The sequence below is a fragment of the Balaenoptera borealis genome (genome assembly GCF_965194805.1).
Source record: "Balaenoptera borealis genome assembly, chromosome: 10".
NCBI classification, from domain to species: Eukaryota; Metazoa; Chordata; class Mammalia; order Artiodactyla; family Balaenopteridae; genus Balaenoptera; species Balaenoptera borealis.
The window spans coordinates 88,729,247-88,752,787 of NC_138874.1; the positions used below are offsets into that span (position 1 = coordinate 88,729,247).

A 23,541-nucleotide genomic window follows, 5' to 3' on the forward strand; every position below is an offset into this window, starting at 1 on the left:
TGTGAGGATGTTAACCATTCTCTTATGGCCGTTTCCAGTATTTTGAATTTATAAACATTGCTGCAGTACTAACGTTGTTTATATATATTTTTGTACGTTGGAAATATATGTTTGGGTAAATCCCTAAAATAGGAGAGTTGGGTCAAAAGTTTAAAAGCAAATATAGTTTTCCTAAGTATTGCTAAATCCCTTTCTGTGGGGGTTGTATGAATTTGAATTCCCACCAGCAATGCATGAGTTTTCCCACAACCTCATCAGAGGTCAGAGTATGTTGGTATGCTTTAAAATTTTTGCTAACCTATTTATAGTTAGATAGTATCTCGATATAGTTTTAATATTCACTTAGTAGTAGTTAATGGTCTTTTCATAGAATATATAAAGGCCATTTTAATATCTTTTTGTGTGAATTGTCTTGTATTTTTAAATTCATTTTTCTATCAGGTTTTTTATGTGTTCTCCCTCAATTTTTAAGGGTCTTTTAAAATATATATATATATAAATATATATATATGTATATATTAGGTATATTAGCTGTTTATAGTGATATATGTTACACATATTTTCTCCCAGTTTGTCAGTTATCTTTTACTGTGTGTGTGTGTGTCTGTGTGTCTGTGTGTCTGTGCGTGTGTGCATGTGTTTGAGCTTTTATGTGGTCCAATTTTTCAGTCTTTTGTTGCATCTGAATTTTGGGTTATAATTAGAAAACCTTTCCCTTTACCCAGGGTAAAGAGGAATTCACACACGTTTTCTTATAGTACTTGTATGGTTTTAGTTGTTACATTTGGATCCCTGATTCATTTGGAATTACTTTAATGCATAATGTATGAGTTAATAATATTTTTCTAGATGCTAATTAGTTGTTTCAACATATTTTCTTTAAAAAGTACAATCTTGCCCAATATCTTGAGATGCCACCTTTGTCCTATATTAAGTTTCCATTGAGTTTATTTCTGGACTTCTGTTCTTTTACACCAGTTTGCCTATTCCTGCATCATTATCACACTGTTTTAATTATAGAGGCTTGATAGTATATCAAGGGCTAACTTTAAAATTTTTTAATGTTTTATTGGCTATTCTTACAAGTTTATTTTTCTGTTGAATTTTAGTATCAGCTGTCTGTCTCTGTAAAAAAGCTTGTTCATATTGAGATTTTTATTGGGATTACATTAAATTTATAAATTAGGAAGAACTGACATCTTTATGATGTTGAGTTTTCCATCCAAGAATGAGGAATATCTTTCCATTTGTTCAAATCTACTTTTTGTCTTTCAGGAATGTTTTAAAGTTTTCTTTATATTGTTTTTGAACACTTCTTGTTAAATTCTCCATTTCTTAAAAACTTATTAATATGGTTTGTAGATTTTTATGCCAATATTTGTAGAACTACATTATTCTTTTTTTTTTTTAAATAAATTTATTTTATTTTTGGCTGTGTTGGGTCTTTGTTGCTGCACGCGGGCTTTTCTCTGGTTGCGGTGAGTGGGGGCTACTCTTCGTTGTGGTGTGCAGGCTTCTCATTGTGGTGGCTTCTCTTGTTGGGAGCACAGGCTCTAGGCGTGTGGGTTTCAATAGTTGTGGCACACGGGCTCAGTAGTTGTGGCACACAGGCTTAGTTCTGCAGCGTGTGAGATCTTCCCGGACCATGGCTTGAACCCGTGTCTCCTGCATTGGCAGGCAGATTCTTAACCACTGCTTCACCAGGGAAGCCCCACATTATTCTTTTTAATGTCTGTATTGTTTTACATAGTATAAACGTACCATAATTTAACCTGGCCCATATAGATGGACATTAAATTATTTATAATTTTTCACTATTATACATAGTTCTGGAATAAGTATCCTGTAGAAATCCAGTTATTTCCTTATGATAAATTCTTTGAAGGAGAATTGTCTGGTCCAAAGGTCTTTTGATATATAAAAGAGTTTGAAATGTTGTTAAAATGCTTTCTACATTAATAAAATGTGTACCTCCATGAACAGTGTGGAGTCCTATTCAGTCTGTACTTACCAAAACAGGACCTTATTGCTCTTTTTTTCATCTTTGCCAGTTTGATGGGTAAAAAAATATATTTATTTTGGATTTCTTTGCTAACTGATGTGATTTATTTTTTCTTTGCTAACTGATAAGGTTTATTTTTTATTCATCCAGCCAGCCATCCACTCAGCATATTCTTTTGAACATCCACCATGTGCCATCCTAAAAGTTAAAACTATAGTAATGACTAGAAGTTGAACATCTTTTTGTGTTTTGATCATTTGTATTATTTTCTTATCTCTCTCTTTTCTTTTGATGGCAGTTAGTAGATGTTTTGTCCCCCTCAGACTAGTTCTCAGAGGGCTGAGAATGAGAGAAGATGACATTTCCTTTTTCTGTTTTGTTGTTGAGCTTCTAAAAAGTGTGTGTGTTTATTTTCATTGCACATTCTATGGTAAATCATTGTGTTAAACTGTTAGTATTCCTGAAATGAGATCCTGAAAGTTCAATGCACAGACAGGTGTCAAAGAAGTGATAACTACATATTTTTATAAAAATAACTTTTATTACTATTATTTTCCAGGTGAGGCTGCTATCTGTCAGAACGGGACTTTTTGTACCATTTGCCTCAGACACAGTCTATCTGCACGTTCTAGAGTTTTATTATTCAAAAGATAAATGTCACTTATTTGGTAAGTCAGTTAACTATACTTATGCATATTTTAGAAATATTGTTTATTTACTCTATTTGTTTGCTTATAGTTTGTTTTTTAAGTGTCGTTTTATTTTGTAACTCTCATGTAAAACAAGTTTGAAAGTGGCAATATCCTAAAAGACGTTCAGGGTCTTTTGAAGATTTTCTTGTTTCTATTCACTGTCTTTCTTAAATTTTGGTTTTGTTGTAGAGAGAACAGGGGCTGGTTAAATATTGGAATTGGTTCTCAAAGTTGAATTACTATCTTTGCTCTTTTCAGTCTCTTTCTACTGTAAGAACTGGGAATTAACATCCGTCCTGTCCAGCTGTAGCTTCCCTGTAGTTCAGATAGGGAGCAGCAAAGATGCAGTTTTATTGTAGGGGTTTGATGAACTGATTTGGGAAGACTAGATGGGCAATTAAATCCTCAGTAAAGCATAATAAAGCAGAATGAGTAATGCTATCAAAGAACTTAGAAATGAAAACTAATTAGATAACTAGTGAAACTGATTTTAATTTTTAAAATATTACTCTGTAGGTATTTATTTTTAATTAATTCTTTTTTCTAAGAAGACTTAAGTTGATATGACCTGCTGTTTTGTGAGAGGTTTTTCTTCCCCACATCCTCTGATGATCTTTTCAGTCTGTTCCAGCTTCTGACTCTCATGTGTAGCCAGTGGCAACCGGGAAGCTGATATATAAGATGAAGGATTTTTCAGAGGGTCAGTCACAGCAACTGTCAGAAGATGACTGTACTTGTGTGCTGCTGAAGCACATGGCAAAGAATTGGATGGAAACTATAATGAAACGATACTGGTGATTTCCAGAATTTCCTTTTAAATGGTTTTGCACAGCAAAACATAGTGAGAGGTAAATGTTGATATTGAGAGCTGAGCTTAAAACAAAGTACTGTCAAATAAAATTTAAGGATGAGGAGCCATAGGCACAGAAAAAAGGGGAAGGAAGATTCTCCTTTGATATGTTTTTTGGTAGCCTCTTTGCTTCTGTTAGCATCGGAAAGCTGACTTCAGATGTTCCTAGATGATGTGCGTGGCTCATGTGAGTAGAGGCATGGGATTTTGTTGTACCTGACTCTGAAACAGCCCAGATCTCAGAGCAAACCAAGTGAGTTTTAATCTTGGTTATTTAAAATCTCCTTGTACCTGTCTTATTGGGAGTATTATTTATTTTAAGAAGAAACTAATTTGCAACTGGCTATAAAGAGCGACATTGTGTCCGGGCAAATGCTGTCCTAACACACTGCGCTGTCCCACAGGGGTAATTCTCAAGTCCCCAAACACAGTACTGACAATCTGTGGCAGCCTGTGAATTGTTGGGCAGCAGTTGGGGAGGATGGACAGCAGAGTGAGGTGGTCGTGTGCAAGTTACAGAGGAGATGGGAAGGGGGAGAAATGAGAGAAGAGCAGAGCAACTCAGGTTCTGTGGGCAATTAGAATGTTAGCTATTCTCCTTGTTAGCTCTGCTGATAGAACTGTGAAACGAACAGCTGGAGTTGGTTTTGGTGGGGTAGAAGTAGTGTGTTTCACTTTTCCTTTCAAGCTGTTATCGTTTCATTCTGTCTTCAAAACTGTAAGGTTAGATGTTCTATTGATGAGAGTAGGGATTGGATAGATGGAAAAGTTTTGAAGAGACTAGAAATATCACTTCATGCTAGAAAATGAAACTATAAAAATCAGGGTAATGGGGATGGGTCTTATCTTTTTTCTAGGAACTGTTGCAGTGGTAGTAAGGCCAGTTACCATATCTAGATCCAAAATGACTGGGCTTTTATCTCAGACAAATGTATATCCTGTTACTTATTTGTTTATTAGATTTTATACACATATACATATATCACCAGCTATTTGTTTCAGAAACACTTGGCCAACTATAGGGGTCTTCATCAGGTATCAAGGCATGAGTTTCTGGGTATTATTTGGATTGTGCAGTAGAATATAATGTGGGGCAAGCTTTGGTTCAGTTCTTTCTCTGATTGTGAGAATGGTTATACAAAATAAGTGTATTTGATTGCTCCCCTAGATGTAATGTTTGTTACTGAGTATGGGATTAGACTTGGGGCACATTGTTTTGGAGCCCATCCCTCCTGTTGATCCTGTTTCTGGGTTTTGGTTAAATGTTACACTTGCTCATCGATACCATCGGGTTAAGCAAGCATAAGAGAGATGTCAGTGTTAACGTTGTGTGCTATCTTACCACCTTTACCTGATGGTACCTATTAAAAAAGATGACAGGGTAAATGAATGGGCAGATGGTGTAAGGGAAGGTATGGAGAACTAGAGACACAGTAATAGTATCATTTCTCAGGAATTGTCTGTAGGGTCTAGACTTGACTCTCCATTGCTTGGGGTATTGAATGTCTAAACCTAGTGTTGAAGGCCCTCCAGGCTGAAAATAATCTTTCTGGCAGAATATTCCACAGTTTCCTATATTGAACCTTTGGCTCTAGTAGTTTCTATAGCTGTCTCCAAAATAATGCTTTTTTTAAATTTATGTATTTTATTTATTTATGTTTGGCTGTGTTGGGTCTTCGTTGCTGCACGTAGGCTTTCTCTAGTTGCCGCGAGCAGGGGCTACTCTTTGTTGCGGTGCGCGGGCTTCTCATTGCAGTGCCTTCTCTTGTTGTGGAGCACGGGCTCTAGGCGTGTGGGCTTCAGTAGTTGTGGCACACAGGCTCAGTAGTTGTGGCTTGCGGGCTCTAGAACGCAGGCTCAGTAGTTGTGGTGCATGGGCTTAGTTACTCCGCAGCATGTGGTATCTTCCCAGACCAGGGCTCGAACCCGTGTGCCCTGCATTGGCAGGCGGATTCTTAACCACTGCACTACCAGGGAAGTCCCAAAATAATGCTTTTTAACTTACTGCCTCTTCAAATTGTTCAGGCTATTCCTTTTACTTGGAATATCTCCCTTCAATTCTCAGTCTACATACCAGCTTCCAGTTCCTCTTACCTTACGACATCTTCTTCAGCTATTCCAGGCCCTAAGTGATAGCTCTCTTTTTATCATTTACAACTTTTCTCTTTGTTTGGCAGTTATATACTACCTTAAAACAACTCTTTTTGTTTTTTTTTAGATTTCTTATCTTCCCAATTAGGTAGAGATAACTTAAAGAGGAGGCTACATTATTCATGTGGTTCAAACCATGTTCTTACCTGTGGCCCAACTTTACAGTTTCCACTGTCCCAGCATAGGTCTCAGTACAGTATGTGCACTTAATAAATATTTGTTTGCTGCAAGAAAATACCATCACCTATTGTTAGCTTTTACCAACCTTTAACATTTATCTTGCTTTTTGTATCATAAAAATAATAGATTAGAATACGGTTTAGTACCCGAGCCATGTTTGTTCAGTAGATTATTGTACTTTGAAGGCCTTTTGTAGCACTCTGTACAGTCTTCCTGATCCTTAAAGGGGCAGTTCTCTGAAGATACCACTGTATTCTAAGATAATTGTTTGTTATTCTTGAAACTCTAATTAGTAAACTTTTAATCTGCGTATAAGAGAAGCTTTTATTAATTATCTGATGTTTTCTTTGCCTGCTTTAAAATGAAGCTTGCTTCTTTCGGTGTCTTTCTTAGCCACATTTGGCCTTCACACTTGGTACTGTAGTTACAAAGAGGAAGGAGACATAGAGTTGTTGTAACTATGTCTCTAACATAAATACTCCATCTCCTTTACAATTATTCTCTTTTGTTATTATTGCACTTTGGCATTTCTATTTTTTAAAACTATGCTATGCTTTGTTTTACCCCATTTTTTAGAAGGCATGTATTCTAGTCTACTGTAGTAGTTAAGTGCAGGGACTTCGAAATCCTAACCAACACTTGGAAGCTGTGTGATCTTAAGTAAGTTTCAGATTTCTCATCTGTAAAATTGAGAAAATAATAGCTACCTTAGTATGTACTTGGGGTCAAATGAGATAACATATATAAGACACTTAGCACAGATTAAGCCTAGTAGTCTCTACTTTCAAAATTTACTTAGTGGTTTATTAGCTTTAGTTTGTGAATCCTAAAGGGGAAAAAAATCAAGCTTAATGTATGTCAGGTTTGAGGCACAGCCCTGAAAGCCTTATTCGTTTCAACTCTTTTATTGTCAAGTATAGGATATCAATGCAACCCAGGATAGACCCAGGAGAGGAACTAATTTCAAATAAGTCTAGAAACACAGACCAACCTCCAGATGTATAGTGAGGGGAAGAAATTTTAGGAGGGAGTTTTCCTCTCTCCTCCCTACCACCAGGTATATATACAGAGCAGGTAGCAGACTTTTCTCTCTACCTTTCTGTTACATATTATATTGCTGTTGTTCAGTTATATCAAAGCTTTGATCTGACTACCTTTTGAGGTTGTCAATAGTAGGTGCAAACATTAAATTTGGAACAGTTAAGTTGGTGAACCATGGGGTTACCACATCAGTGGAGTGTGAAAGAGACTAAGCTGCGGACTGTTTCCCAGCCTGTAAAGCATGAAATCAGTTGGTGCCGATGCATGGCGACTGTGGCCAGTGGAGCATGAATTGTGTTATGTTGTAAGAAAAACCTTTTCATGCCAGTTTGTTTACATATTTTGGGGCCCTCAAGATCCCATTGAAATTAGTCTATCCAGTGTCTTTCATTGTCTTGATACTCAGATTTTTTGTGAAATGTTTCTTCCAGTTATGCAAGCTATATTCTTTGTTCAACTGCATGCACAGAGGCGAAGGCTGTAAATGTCTGAAGCAGACTAATATTAAAATACTGTAACTTATATTCTGTTTAAGATGACATCTGAAAATACCTTCTGCAGCAGGTATTTTATGTACAAGTTTCTTTTCTCTTTAGATTCAGATTTGAAAGTGCACTCTATATTCTGCTTTGAAGGTTCCTGCAGTCTAGGAACTGTGTTATCAGTTTCACTGGTCATTGTTCCCATGTTCCCATGTGCCTCTGGAGAAAGGGAAGTATGTAGAGAAGGGTAATGTTTTCAGATGGTCAGGGGAGTTGGCAGAAAGAAGTATAGAGATTATTCTTACGGGGAATAGAGAAGAGAGGGAGTTCCTCTCCTGACACCTGGTGAGTTTCTTCACCATATGGCTTTGAGGATGAGGCAAGGTGAATGAGGAAGTTTCAGAGATAGTAGTAGATTATTATTGTCAGCACTTTTAAGTCTGGAAGGTTATTGGGAATAGTCATGCCATGAAAGCATTAATCTTTCATTCTTATCCTAGTTGATTTTCCTGTTTTACTGCAGCAGTCTTTGAGCTCTCTTTGGCTGCTATGCCTTTATACAGATTCTAAGCAAATTGTTAATATTTATGAAATTAATAGATGATTGTAAGAGATCATCTTGCTGAATATCAGGCAGTCTAGTGTAGTAGTTAAATGCAGGAACTTTGAAATCCTAACCAACACTTAGAAGCTGTGTGATCTTGAGTTATTTAAGCTTCAGATTTCTCATTTGTAAAATTGAGGTAATAATATTTACCTCATAGTATTATAGTTGGAATCAAATGAGAAAGTAGATATATGAAATATGTAGCACGGTCCCTGTCACATCTAAGTCCTCATTGAATGGTAGGTAGCTGTTTAATTTTTCTTTCTCTTCCTCTGCTACTACTATTGGTACTACTCTGCCACTACTTCACTTTTGCTTGTAGAGCCTAAACCTTAATGGAACAGAAAACGTAATTAGATGTGATTCACAGCAGCAGATTTTGAAAAATATGTCACTGTTCTCTTGCTTAATCTATTGCTTAATAGATCTTTCTTAACCAAATAGAAACTCTATAAAAAGACTTTTTAGTGAAAGGAAAGGATCTTTGTGTTGGCTTGAGATAGACTTGTAAAACAATTGATTATTCTAAAGTGTATTTGGTTAATGCAAATAAAACAGCTTTTCTATGAACTTAGGGAGTATATAGAAATAAAATAAGGGTTTAAAGAATTGTCATTCCTTATTATTCACCTAGCACCAGTTATTTTTTCTGAGGAGGTGCCTTTTTTTGAATTCCTAGGAGAAATGTTTTGTCTGGTCCTAAGAATAGTTGTAGTAGAGTTCTTGTCCAATGTTTGAGGACATTTTTGTGGGAATGGGAGGGGAAAGTCATCCTGATCATTTACATTGATGAAGGTGTGCATTAGTGTGGATAATATATTTGGTTTTGATGTGTATTATGTGGTTATTTCTGCAGCACAATTGACTTCCTGATTAAACTTTGCTCAGCTAGTATATCCTGAGTATATATACTAGGTGGAAAACTGGTTAAGGCAGCTATGATGGTGATAAAACTACTTAGTTTAGTTGATGGGAGATCTGGATTCTGGTCTCACTTACCACTCAGATAGCTACAAGTCTTAAGTAAATTCCTCAAACAGTTTCCTCATCTTTAAAATGAGGAGGTTATACAACACGATTTTCCAAGGTCTTTTTCAGCTAGCTGTAAGGTATAAAGATCTGTATGGAGGTAGCTTGACAATCAGAAAATGCAGCAGTGACACATTTTGACCAACAGAGGGTGAAGTCCAATCAGTCAGCTTGTGCTCTGTATTTGACCAGTATGTGACATCCTTGGAAATGAAGAGGACACATTGCTCCTCTATCCATTTAATTTAAGTTATGGAGCCTCTTGCTGTTCTGATTCTACTTGAATTAGACATCTTTCTGCTTTTTTTCTTTTCAACCTTCTAGATAAAGAAGGGAGAAGAGAAAGGTAGCGGTTTCTAGTTGTCAGGGATTCATCTAATTTTGTTCTCTAAGGTAGAGAGTGACTCTCAGATGACCCACTGGCAACTTTGATGGGAAGCACAATGGTATGAGTGGCTAAATTTAAATTACTTGTGGACACCTTCCTCCCCACAAACACACAGGCACACATACAAATGACATTCAATCCTTATTACCCTCACTCCCTCTGAAATCCCAAGGATGAAAGTGGGATGTCTGAGAAATATAATAAAATAAGCACAATACTTTTAATTGAAATCTAGGTTCCAGTCTTGCTTTGCTACTTAGTATCTATCTAACCATGCACATTACAAGCTCAGATCCTCAATTTCCTTATTTGAATTCTGACCTATACAATCTTTTTCAATAATGTAATTTAAGATTCTGTAAAAATTCTTTAATGTTTATGTGAAGGACAGTGCTATTCTTGATAAGACATTATAATTAAGCAATATCTTATAAAAATAGCACATGATTTTTTTTTCTTTTTCTTTTTGCTAGGAATAGAACTATAGGTGTTTTTAAGGTACAGATATTAAAGTATTAAAGTAAACTACCATTATGGCAAGAAGAACGACAATTACCACTCCACTGAGACATTTTTCTAACCCCCAAAACAAATACAAACAAATTCTCTGAACATTGGCTCAGAGTGACAGCGAGTCAGTCAAGAAGGGCAGGACCAGGAGCCAAGCCAAGCTGATTTGGGGTATAGTTGGTAGTGAAGCATTTAGAGAAGTCATCTGGGGATGCGTGAGCTTAGAAAGAGAGGGCATGTGGGGTCTAGGAATCTATATCACAAAGCTGGATTCAGAGTCCATTTCTTTAACCACATGAATGGAAGTAACTTTGATATAGAGTCCAGTTGTATGAGTCTGAGGGCACAGGATAACATGGAAGGAACAAAGAGGGCATGTAGTCCAAATAAACAAGCTAAGTGTCTAGAAGGTGACAGACAAGTGGATGCAGAAGTGTACTTGTGAAAACAGGCAAGGATTAGTACTTATGATTTGATATGTACACAAGAGAGTAGAAGCCAGCCAGGCGAACTAGATAGAAACAGCGTTTTAGGATTATGTGCAAAAGACAAAATTTTAATCTATCCTGGTTTTAATCACCCTCCTTGATGTTGGTAGTCATGCCTACTTGGTATATCCAGGGCGCCACACATTTGAGGCTAGTGATTATATATCACTGACAAACTCTGCATGGTTTGTATGCTTCTAATAGCTTCACACTCCACTGGATACGCATAGTCACAGATCTGCTCGCTACAACTGCAGAATTCATTTCACAGAACTGGCTAGTAAAAAATTTGGCAGGCAAGTTAGCTTTTCAAGTGCTCCTAGGAATGGAGCCCAGCTCTTCCCTTTGGGCCTTGAGCTGTTGGAATTCATTGGGTTAGCATCTAGAAAGAACGGACTGTAACATTTTCAGCCTAGTTCCTGACAGCAAAGCAGAGGTGTTAGAATTTCTGTTCTAAAGGTTTACACTGCAAGTAACTTAACCTGATTGCGTGTCTTAATATTACTGGGCTTCTGACCGTTGAAATACGGCTTGGATCGATGGTGGTTTGGAGAAAGTAGAAAGAGGGCTATCCATCATTCAGAGGCTCCATAGAAGCTGCTTGATAATGCTGCTTTCACCAAGCAGCCATCTGTCCATCCATCCATCAGTAGGATGAAATGAGATTTAGTGGAACAGGCAGCTGTAACTCTGAGACGCTTTCTAACCAACGCTTGCAGCCCTGGCCTTAGTCTGACCACAGAGCACTGCGCTGGGGTTTGGCGGGATGTGACAGCAAGTGCAGTCTCATTCCCGCCACTGCCAGCCTAGAGTGTGTTCAATACGAGGCTGAAGCACAGCCGAATCTCCCATACAAAATTTGACTAAACTTTGGGTGACGAGCAAACAGTAATTCTCTTTCAGGTCTATTCTGTTTTACAAGTTGAGCAGACTCTTTTGATGGAGAATGTTTTGTTTGACTTGGAGAAGAAATAGAATTAAGAGCTGATTTAATTTCTCTGGAATCCTACCACACAGTTTAGCCTTTAACCCATGTCGTATATTGGCGGGCGGCTTTGTAAATGCTAATGAATCAGGAAGACCACCTTTTTCTCAATTGTAAACACTATGGGTACTTCTGCTGGCAATTCCCAGTTCGTCATGGTAATGAGGGATGAGGCTAAATTAAATTCAAGGATAATTCAATGATTTTATTTTGTACAGATTCTTTTTCCTCTAAAATTGAAATTTTTACCTAGGTTGTTAGAGAGCAGAAATTGCTTATTTCTCTCTACTCTGTATTAGTGGTGCCAATATGAAAGAAAAGAAAATGTGGACAGGAAAAAGGGTAAAAGATTAGAAGCAAGAAGCTGGATTACCCCTAAAATGGATAATCAGGCTCTGAGTATTGAATGTTAACTGTTATCTTCCTGCTTTTCCAGTGCACTGAGACTTCTGAGAGCCTCTTGGTCAGTATAGCTCTGTGCCCTTGTTACCTGTCCTGGTGACTTCCCTAGCCATGGCCAGGTTCCTTGACTGTTTTCTTGCAGTGGTCACTTTAGACCTCAGCTCTTGCTCTTTGTTCTGAAGCCTTGCTTTTCATTTTAGATTGGGGGAGGGGTCAAGGGAGCCTAATGTACCGGAGATGCCTCGGAAATGAGAGCCTTGGATGAATTCCTGGGCCTATTGATCCACCGGCAGTTTATGCATCCTGACGTTCATAATCTCAGTAGGCTGCTGATGTTCCTGATTAATGGGCCCAGGGGCTGTCCATCCGTCACTTCACATTAATTACCGAAGAGGTGTTTTTCCAGTGATTTACCTGACAGCGGGCTGTGATAAATACCCCTAAGCAGAGTGGGCAGTGATTTATCACAGGGCCACCCCCCACCCCCCCACCCCCACTTACGCTTCCACCTAACCACAGGCCAGCATTGGGACCTGACCAAAGAGTGCCCCCTCTGCATAAGCTATCTATCTCCATAATTGCTTGTGGATGCGTATTTATTGGGGCATGGGACCTGGCAGATAGCATTCTAGAATTTGTGCTAAAGATGATGAAAAATAAATCTTCCTAGTAAGAAGAGTAGTAACTGGTGTGTTTTTTCATGGGGCAGAGAAGTATATATAAGCTGCCTTTCTGTTACTTTTAAGAAATCTGATGGAAATATTGCCTGCCTACTGTGCATGTCCTGTGATAATTGCTCTGTGTGCTTTAAAGAGGGGAGAAAGCACAGTTTTGTCTTTTTGATGTTTGTAGTCTGTTCAGGGAGAATCTGAAGAAATATGAGAAATTAGAGAACATTTCAAAGCACTAATATAATCTTGGGAGGATTGGGATAGAACTCCAGGGTTCCATTTCCTACTTTGTGGCCTTAGAAAGTGAAATTTAGTTAAATATTTAAATATTTGAGCGTTTTTCACGTGTCAGACATTGTATTCAACTCTGGAAATACGAAGATGAATGTGATATAGCAGCAGATCTCAGGGAGCAAAGTCTAGTGCCCCTAGCTTTAGTTTCTCAAGCTATAAAGTAAGCTTTTCCAGAACGTTGTGTAAGTATTTTAAATTAATTTAAAATTAATCTGAAGTTAAAGGGATTTAAAATTAATTTATAATTAACTTCCACATTAATTTTTTTCTCTAAATATTTGTTGAGTACCTTTTGTGTTCCTGAGGATACAGGAAGCATTTGAGAAACAGTATCTGCCCTCAAGAAACTATGATAGAGTATGAGAATGACATTCATAAGTAAAACAGGAATATAAGGTTGTTCATAATGACAAATGAATACCATAGGTAATGAATGTACATGAATTCACAGAAGGGTAAAATCAATGTGTCTTCAAATAAAGATATAAGTCTTTTGAATGAATAGTAACTAGGAGTGTTTAAGCTGAGATAATTCACAGAGAATATTTCAGAATTTGGAATGAACAGATCATGAGGCCATTTGGTACAGAATGGAGGATTTGTGTCTGAGAGTGGTAGAAATATGATTGGAACAGCAGATTGACACCAAATCATGGAGAACCTTGAATGCCGGCTAAGTTTAGTGACTCTAGTGAGTCACTAAGGTTTTTGAGCAAGGAATTATGAAAAAAGGTGTTTTAGAAAAAATTATTATATATTCATGTGCCAATGTCATTTGGAATTGCCAGAGTATCTTAGAATACTCCTTTCTTTTCTAAGGTTGTTCAGAATCAGAATATCCAGATTTATATATCTCCCTGAATGCAATGCATAGAATTGTGTTTTGGTTATATATGGAGTAAATAATAGAGTTGACAGTCAAAGGAGACCAAGTTTTATAGTCTTTACTCATGCAAAGTTGAGAAGACAATGGAAGTTTTAAATAATGACTGCATAATTAAATTAGGAAAGACTATAGCCTGAAATTCTAAGAGGGAAATTGATCTTTAGTCATGCTAATATAACATCATTGAGGCTGCACTGCTTACTCACTGTATAAAATAGGTATATTTTAAAGGCAAGAATCAGAAATTAAAGAGCCAGTGGGGTTAGCTATGATTTGGTAGGAATTTCTAGAGAATGTGAATATTTTTCATTTAAAAAATTAAGATATAATTTATATAAAGTTCACTTTTCTTAGAGTACAGTCTGTGAATTTTGACAAAAGCATAGTCATATAACTCCCACACAGTTAAGATACAGAACAGTTCATCGATCCAAAAAATTCCCTTGTGCCCCTTTGTAGTCAACCCCTTACTTGAACCTGAGCTTCTGGCAACTACAGATACATTTTCTGTCCTTAAAGTTTTGACTTTTCCAGAAGTCATATAAATGGAATTGTATTTCCCTACTGATATATGATGTTGAGCATTTTTTGGTCTTTATATGTTCTTTGGTGAAGTAGTGTTCAAATTGTTGTTTGTTTTCGGATATCAGGTTTTAAGAGTTCAGTATGTATTCTGCATAAAAGTTCTTTATCGGATATGCAGTTTGCAAATATTTTCTCTCCATTTGTGGTTTGTCTTTTCATTCTCTTTTAACAGTGTCTTTGAAGAGCAGAAGGTCTTAATTTCGCTGAAGTCCAGTTTATTGATTAATTTTTTTAAATGTTATGAAACATGCTTGTTGTGTTGTATTTAAGAAATCTTTGCTGAACCCAGAGTCACAGAGGTTTTTTCTCCTATATTTTCTTCTAGTAGTGTTGTAGTTTTAGGTTTTATATTTAGGTCTATAATTCATTTTGAGCTAGTTATTGTATATGGTGTGCCGTATGGATAAAATTTATCCTTTTGTTTTTGCTGCGTATGAATTTGTAATTATCTCAGCACCATTTATTGGAAAGGCTATCCTTTTTCCATTGAATTGCCTCTGTACCTTTGTTGAAAATCAATTGATCATATATGTTTGTGTCTATTTCTGGACTCTTCTCCTGCCCCCACCCATTCTATTGATCTGTGTTTCTACCCTTTCTCCAGTACTACATTGGCTTGATTACTGTACTTCACAGTAGGTTTGAAACCAGGTAGTATGAATTTTCTAGCCTTGTTCTTTTTTTCAAAATTGTTTTGGCTATTCTAATTCCTTTGCCTCTCTATATCCATTTTAGAGTCAGCTTGTTAATTTATCTGATGAGTTCAGAAAAATATGCGATTTTGCACATTGTCCACGTTTTATTTTGTTTGTTTTGAGGGTGGGAAGGACATTCTCCAGCTTTCTACATCCTAGGCAGAATCCAGAAGTCCCACTTACTTACTTGAGGATGTGATTTTGATGATTTTGATATGGTATTTTTGTTGATAAGAATACCATTTAAATTTGTCCCTTTCAGTTTCTATCCCCAAATTATTTTTGTTCATGTGTTCATTCATTCATTCAGAAAAAAATGAGTCTATGCTATGTGCCCAGTGTTGGGTTACAGTGATAAGCATGAAGATACAATCCTTCCTCTAATGAGCATATAGTTCAGTGGGGGAAGACCAGATAATTAAAGAAGTAATTACAATTAAATATAAGAGCTGAAATAGAAGAAGTATATGGCAGAGGCACCCACTTTAATCTAGAGTGATTAGGTAACGCTCTCAAAGAAAGGGCTATGATGGAGACTTACAGGTTGTATTGAAATTAGTTAGGTGAAGGTAATTAGGAGGCTGTAAGGGAGTAGACTAGGCAGAGGAAAGAGACTCTGTAGGAGCTAAGATGAAAAAAAAATCCACAAAAGAAACAACATGGAGAATTCAAGAATCTGAGAGCAGTTTGATGTGATCTTATAGCATATAAGGACAAAAGTGACAAAAGATAAGAGAAATTGATTGGAGCTAGGTTAGAAAGAATCTTGTAAGCCATGTTTAAAAAGTTGATTTTCTCATAAGAATAATGGGAAGGTAGTGAAAGGTTTTAGGGAGGGGGATGTCTGAGTGGCTAATTGTTTTAAAAGAGTCATTCTAGATGCAAGGTGAGGAATGAGTGGACAGGAAGCTAAACAGAGAGACCAGTTTTAATACTATCGAGGCATTTGTGTGTGTTGGTTTACCCTGGGGTAGTGTTAGGATAGGGAAAACTAGACAGATTAAAGAGATAATCAGGTATGAAGATCAGTGGAATTTGTCGATTGAATGTGGAGGGTGAGGGCAAGGGAAGACTTGAAGTGTATCCAGTAAGTCTTGATATGTTTCTGCAGAACCTCCAAATCTTCTTCCTCTTTTGAGAGGGAGAGTAGAAGAAAAGATCCTTGGTTTGCTTTAATAAATACCACCATTCATGGCCCATGCATGATTCCACATTCATTGAGATTTTGGGTGAAAGTAAGTCAGAAAAGGGGAAAAGGAAACAATATCTAAATAATATCTAAGTCATGACAAATAAAATTCTCTTCCCTGGTCATTTTTAAGTGTTGAGAAAAACAGAAGCAGTTTGATACCTTCAGTTTTGATGTTTAGCCTGTTGGCATATAAACAAATAAAATCTGCAAACTGGCTTTCTTGTTCTTCTGGAACAAAAATAGCATACAATTGATCTTCTCAAAGAGCTGGTCCATGCAGAGAGAAACTTACTGTATTTAATCACATAATTTCCTTGTTTTTCCCAGACGTTTTTACTCAGCATTTATAGTGGTGGATATTTTAGAAACTGTGTTAGAGAGTTCAAGTCTTCTCAGACTCCAGAGTTATCTGAGGTAGTGACCAGCACCACTAATAGCTGTGGCAAGTTTTATACAGAACAGTGTGGTGGGTGCCAACAGTGTTTTCCTGGTATAGGAGGAGAAAAGTCTAATTCTCAGAGAAGGGAAAGTTAGTGATAAACAGCCCCCCTATGATTCAACATTTCAGTGGTTAAGGTGGGATGGTATGTGTGGAGCTCATAAAGGTAAACGATTTTACTTCTCAAAGTGATGAAGTTAACAATAACCATGGTATGTTAGCACAGTGTTAAAGTTAGGCATCTATGATTCAGAAAATTCAGAGTTGTTCTGTTGAGGATATACTATGGGAGGCATACTTGTAAGCAGTCAAAACTTGGTTTCACTTATGGCTCCTACACTTATTAGCTAGTTGTGTGACCTAGAGGTTTAGTTACGTTATCTGTAAAATGATAATAATAACTATACATACCTCAAGGAGTTGTTATGATGGTTAAATGAGATAATATATGAGCACTTGGCACAGTGCTTCCACTCATTGACTTCTTTAGTGCAGGACAAATACTCTGTAGTTTTTAAAATCCAGTATACTATAAGATTTTTTATAATCTCAGAAATATTCATAGTCTTAGTGCTTTCCAGTATTTCTTGTGATTGGGATATGTCTCTGTATCTACCTGTAAAAATGGGTAATACTTAAAAATGTAGAGCATCATTTCTTTAATGGTGGCAGGACATTGTGGTTTTCAAGAATGAACCAGGTACAGGGGACAGGCCTTTAATCTGGCTATAGTTTGATTTTGCTCTCACCATTAGTTTGCACATAAGGCCTCTTTCTGTAAATATATTTATATCATGTGTCACATATACAAGTTAAGAAGGGTCTATATTAGTAGGAAAATAGCTAATGAGTTGAAATAAAAAAAAAATACACAACGGTAAAGAATTCTTAACTTTGATCAAGAATACACATACCTTTCATCTATTCACAGTCTCAGGTTAAGGAGAAGTACCTGAGTTGATATTACTTTGTGTTAGGAACATTTGTTTTTATCCTCATTTTTTTACCAAACATTTATTGAATGACATCCATGTACCAGGAATGGTGTTGTGCATTGAGGATTTAAAAATGATAAGGCATTTCTTACTTTCAAGGAGTTCAAGGTATAATTGGAGTCAGACAAGCTAACAGTTTGGTATGGCAGTAGGGAGTTGAAAATACCTAACCCATATTTTCTCAAAGAATATTTATTGAAATATACAACATGTAGCAGGCATTCAGAGATCATTTAGGGCTGTATCTCAAAAGGAACAGTCCAAAACCATCCTAGGCAAGTAGGTCTTCAAATGGCAATGGGCAGTATTGGGTTTGGATTCACTATAGGACAGGCACAGTGTAATCCTAAACAAGGTTAGACCCCTGAAAACTTTCTGATCAGTTTTGTTGACCCACTGGTGTTCCTCTGGCTTTTCACTTCCATGGCTCCATTATGTCTTTTGGGGCAGCTTTTGAAGAGAAAGGAGGGTGGTTAAGGTTTCTCATTTCCGAGACATCAACTAATTGATGCAGTTATTCCTAATATTTTTCTTTCCCAGAGCACTGTAAGATATTAAAGTGGAGGGCATTAAACACTGTTGTATTCATATTGCTGTAAGGCAGTTATGAGCACAAACGCTGGAGTTATATTATCTAGATTAGAATCAGGCACTTTCTAGGTCCTTGGCCTTCGACGTATTATTTAACATCCTATGCCTCATTTTCTCATCTGTAGAATTGGACTGGTAATCTCACTTTGTAGGGTTGTTGGGAGGCTTCAGTGAGGGTGTTTAACTATTTCAAATGTCATCAAGTAAGCTACATAAGATTTGGTAAGTGGCCAAAATAAGTATCATAAAGTTCATATATTAAAGTTCATAAACTTTGCTCAAATAAGAAGCATCTCAGATCCTTACTGAGAAGCCTTTTTATTCTTACTTTGTATATCATTTGAACACACTGGAATTTACAGTACCCGTTAGATTCAAAGAAATAAAAATGCTTAGAGTGGCAAGAAGTGACAGGTGGTGAAGAGACAGAGACAATAAAAATCCTGTACTCTGCTAAAAAATAGTAAACTGAGGTCGTAATATAGTTGTGTTGTCTGTGAGGTGAGAACACATTCTTTCACAATGAATAAGGCCTTGATGTGTCACTCAACAAGTGGCCAGTTTAGCAATTTGAATAGGGCTGTTTGACTCCTCATTTGCTTCTCATTAGTGAATCTGTTTACCTTTGAGTAAGGGCCTCTAAATGAATGTCTACCTGGTTTAAAACTTTTTTTCTCTTCAATCCAGGTATGTTATTAAAGAGAAGGCCTCAATTCACTAATGTCACACATTATTGTCTTTATTCTGTTAATTTAAATCACAGCATATATTTTATAAACCTGGTTTGAATGGAAGTAAGAATAAACCTCCAAGTGGATGTAGAAATTATTTTGTGTTTTCAAGTGCGAAATATGTCATTGTATTAACTAGTGCAACTGCATTTATGGAAGGATGCATTAAGAAAACTACAGCAGAATCAGTTCTGGTTCATTTACAGATTTTATAGTTTTTAAAATATGAAACCATTTCTTTGCTGTCCAAGTATAATTTATCATGTTATTATATCACACACAAGTGTCTCTTTGTTGTGTTTGGATCAGGTTTTGTTTTTTGTTTTTTAAGTGAAGCCCTTTTGCAAAGGGAGGACATTTCTTGGTTTCTTGTTTGTAGAAATGTGCTTGACACTGGGAGTGTGGGAACTTGAAAGTGTGGAAAGATTGGGTATATCCCTCATTTTATTATTTTACTAAAGACTTCTGGTCAGGTGATATAATCGGCTAATTTTTTACTCATGTTTTACTTTTTTTTTTATCTTGCTCCACAGCCAGAATTGCAAATCAGTTGAAATAGAGCATGTTTTCTATCCCTGCTGTAAAAATTTCTGACATTGAATATGCTGTTTTAGAATAGTTTTTCAATCAAGTGAAACAACTTAGTGAATAAATTGATTTTAAGTTATAAGAATCTAAATTTTTTTAAATTAAAAAAGTGAAATGGAATAGATTTTAAAAAATAAGAGCAGTGCGGGAACAGTCATTGACAGGAAGACACTGGAACTCACCAAAAAAGATACCCCACATGCAAAGACAAAGGAGAAGCCTCAATGAGACGGTAGGAGGGGCACTATCACAATAAAATCAAATCCCATAACTGCTGGGTGGGTGACTTACAAACTGGAGAACACTTATGCCACAGAAGTCCACCCACTGGAGTGAAGGTTCTGAGCCACACATCAGGCTTCCCAACCTGGGGGTCTGGCAATGGGAGGAGGAATTCCTAGAGAATCAGACTTTGAAGGCTAGCGGGATTTGATTGCAGGAATTTGGCAGAACTAGGGGAAACAGAGACTCCACTCTTGGAGGGCACACACAAAGTAGTAGTCTCCTATCGGGACCCAGGGGAAGGAGCAGTGACCCCATAGGAAACTGAACCAGACCTACTTGCTAGTATTGGAGGGTCTTCTGCAGAGGTGGGGGGCAGCTGTTTCTCACCAAGGGACAAGGACACTGGCAGCAGAAGTTCTGGTAAGTACTCCTTGGCGTGAGCCCTCCCAGAGTCTGCCATTAGCCCCACCAAAGAGCCCAGGTAGGCTCCAGTGTTGGGTCACCTCAGGCTAAATGACCAACAGGGAGGGAACCCAGCCCCACCCATCAGCAGAGAAGCGGATTAAAGTTTTACTGAGCTCTGCCCACCAGAGCAACAGCCAGCTCTACCCACTACCAGTCCCTGCCATCAGGAAACTTGCACAAGCCTCTTAGATAGCCTCATCCACCAGAGGGCAGACAGCAGAAGCAAGAAGAACTACAGTCCTGCAGCCTGTGGAACAGAAACCACATTCACAGAAAGAAGATGAAAAGGCAGAGGGCTATGTACCAGATGAAGGAAAAAGACAAAACCCCAGAAAAACAACTAAATGTAATGGAGATAGGCAATATTCCAGAAAAAGAATTCAGAATAATGATAGTGAAGATGATCCAGGACCTCGGAAAAAGAATGGAGGCAAAGATGGAGAAGATGCAAGAAATGTTTAACAAAGACCTAGAAGAATTAAAGAACAAACAAACAGAGATGAACGATACAAGAACTGAAATGAAAACTACACTAGAAGGAATCAATAGAATAACTGAGGCAGAAGAACGGATAAGTGACCTGGAAGACAGAATGGTGGAATTCACTGCTGTGGAACAGAATAAAGAAAAAAGAATGAAAAGAAATGAAGACAGCCTAAGAGACCTCTGGGACAACATTAAACGCAACAACATTCACATTATAGGGGTCCCAGAAGGAGAAGAGAGAGAGAAAGGACCCAAGAAAATATTCGAAGAGATTATAGTCGAAAACTTCCCTAACATGGGAAAGGAAATAGCCACCCAAGTCCAGGAAGTGCAGAGGGTCCCATACAGGATAAACCCAAGGAGAAACATGCTGAGACACATAGTAATCAAATTGGCAAAAATTAAGGACAAAGAAAAATTATTGAAAGCAGCAAGGGAAAAACGACAAATAACATACAAGGGAACTCCCGTAAGTTAACAGCTGATTTCTCAGCAGAAACTCTACAAGCCAGAAGGGAGTGGCATGAAAGGGAAGAACCTACAACCAAGATTACTCTACCCAGCAAGGATCTTATTCAGATTCGATGGAGAAATCAAAAGCTTTACAGACAAACAAAAGCTAAGAGAATTCAGCACCACCAAACCAGCTCTACAACAAATGCTTAAGGAACTTCTCTAAGTGGGAAACACAAGAGAAGAAAAGGACCTACAAAAACAAACCCAAAACAATTAAGAAAATGGTCATAGGAACATACATATCGATAATTACCTTAAACATGAATGGATTAAATGCTCCAACCAAAAGACACAGGCTCACTGAATGGATACAAAAAGAAGACCCATATATATGCTGTCTACAAGAGACCCACTTCAGACCTAGGGACACGTACAGACTGAAAGTGAGAGAATGGGAAAAGATATTCCATGCAAATGGAAATCAAAAGAAAGCTGGAGTAGCAATACTCATATCGATAAAATAGACTTTAAAATAAAGAATGTTACAAGAGACAAGGAAGGACACTACGTAATGATCAAGGGATAAATCCAAGAAGAAGATATAGCAATTATAAATATATATACACCCAACATAGGAGCACCTCAGTACATAAGGCAACTGCTAACAGCTCTAAAAGAGGAAATCGACAGTAACACAGTAATAGTGGGGGACTTTAACACCTCAGTTACACCAATGGACAGATCATCCAAACAGAAAATTAATAAGGAAATACAAGCTGTAAATGACATAATAGACCAGATAGATCTAACTGATATTTATAGGCCATTCCACCCAAAAACAGCAGATTACACTTTCTTCTCAAGTGTGCACGGAACATTCTCCAGGATGGATCACATCTTGGGTCACAAATCAAGCCTCAGTAAATTTAAGAAAATTGAAATCATATCAAGCATCTTTTCTGACCACAATGCTATGAGATTAGAAATGAATTACAGGGAAAAAAACGTACAGAACACAAACACATGGAGGCTAAACAATACGTTACTAAATAACCAAGAGATCACTGAAGAAATCAAAGAGGAAATCAAAAAATACCTAGAGACAAATGACAATGAAAGCACGATGATCCAAAACCTATGGGATGCAGCAAAAGCAGTTCTAAGACGGAAGTTTATAGCTATACAAGCCTACCTCAAGAAACAAGAAAAATCTCAAATAAACAATCTAATCTTACACCTAAAGGAACTAGAGAAAGAAGAACAAACAAAACCCAAAGTTAGCAGAAGGAAAGAAATCATAAAGATCAGAGCAGAAATAAATGAAATAGAAACAAAGAAAACAATAGCAAAGATCAATAAAACTAAAAGCTGGTTCTTAGAGAAGATAAACAAAACTGATAAACCTTTAGCCAGACTCATCAAGAAAAAGAGGGAGAGGACTCAAATCAAGAAAATCAGAAATGAAAAAGGAGAAGTTACAACAGACACCGCAGAAATACAAAGCATACTAAGAGACTACTACAAGCAACTCTATGCCAATAAAATGGACAACCTGGAAGAAAGGGACAAATTCTTAGAAAAGTATAACCTTCTAAGACTGAACCAGGAAGAAACAGAAAATATGAACAGACCAACCACAAGTAATGAAATTGAAACTGTGATTAAAAATCTTCCAACAAACAAAAGTCCAGGACCAGATGGCTTCACAGGTGAATTCTATCAAACATTTAGAGAAGAGCTAACACCCATCCTTCACAAACTCTTCCAAAAAATTGCAGAGGAAGGAACACTCCCAAACTCATTCTACGAGGCCACCATCACCCTGATACCAAAACCAGACAAAGATACTACAAACAAAGAAAATTACAGACCAGTATCACTGATGAATATAGATGCAAAAATCCTCAACAGAATACTAGCAAACAGAGTCCAACAACACAGTAAAAGGATCATACACCATGATCAAGTGGGATTTAACCCAGGGATGCAAGGATTCTTCAATATACACAAATCAATCAATGTGATACACCATATTAACAAATTGAAGAAGAAAAACCATATGATCATCTCAGTAGGTGCAGAAAAAGCTTTTGACAAAATTCAACGCCCATTTATGATAAAAACTCTCCATAAAGTGGGCATAGAGGGAACCTACCTCAACATAGTAAAGGCCATATACGACAAACCCACAGCAAACATCAGTCTCAATGGTGAAAAACTGAAAGCATTTCCTCTGAGATCAGGAACAAGACAAGGATGTCCACTCTCACCACTGTTATTCAACATAGTTTTGGAAGCCCTAGCCATGGCAATCAGGGAAGAAAAAGAAATAAAAGGAATACAAATTGGAAAAGAAGAGTAAAACTGTCACTGTTTGCAGATGACATGATACTATACATAGAGAATCCTAAAGAGGCCACCAGAAAACTACTAGA

At 37.1% G+C, this 23,541-nt stretch overlaps 1 protein-coding gene across 4 annotated transcripts in view; it reads left to right on the top strand.

The window, feature by feature from the left end:
* R3HCC1L (R3H domain and coiled-coil containing 1 like) overlaps nt 1-23,541 on the top strand; it is a 91,812-nt gene that overhangs the window by 18,619 nt on the left and 49,652 nt on the right. For 2 of the 4 annotated variants that reach the window (XM_082408075.1, XM_082408072.1), the window contains exon 2: nt 2,562-2,670. The exons of 1 other annotated variant lie outside the window; for it this stretch is intronic. The gene's annotated coding sequence lies outside the window, so the exon portion shown is untranslated. Of the gene's footprint in view, nt 1-2,561; nt 2,671-3,315; nt 3,543-23,541 lie in introns of all 4 variants that reach the window. One more of the 4 variants, XM_082408073.1, reaches the window with a different exon arrangement.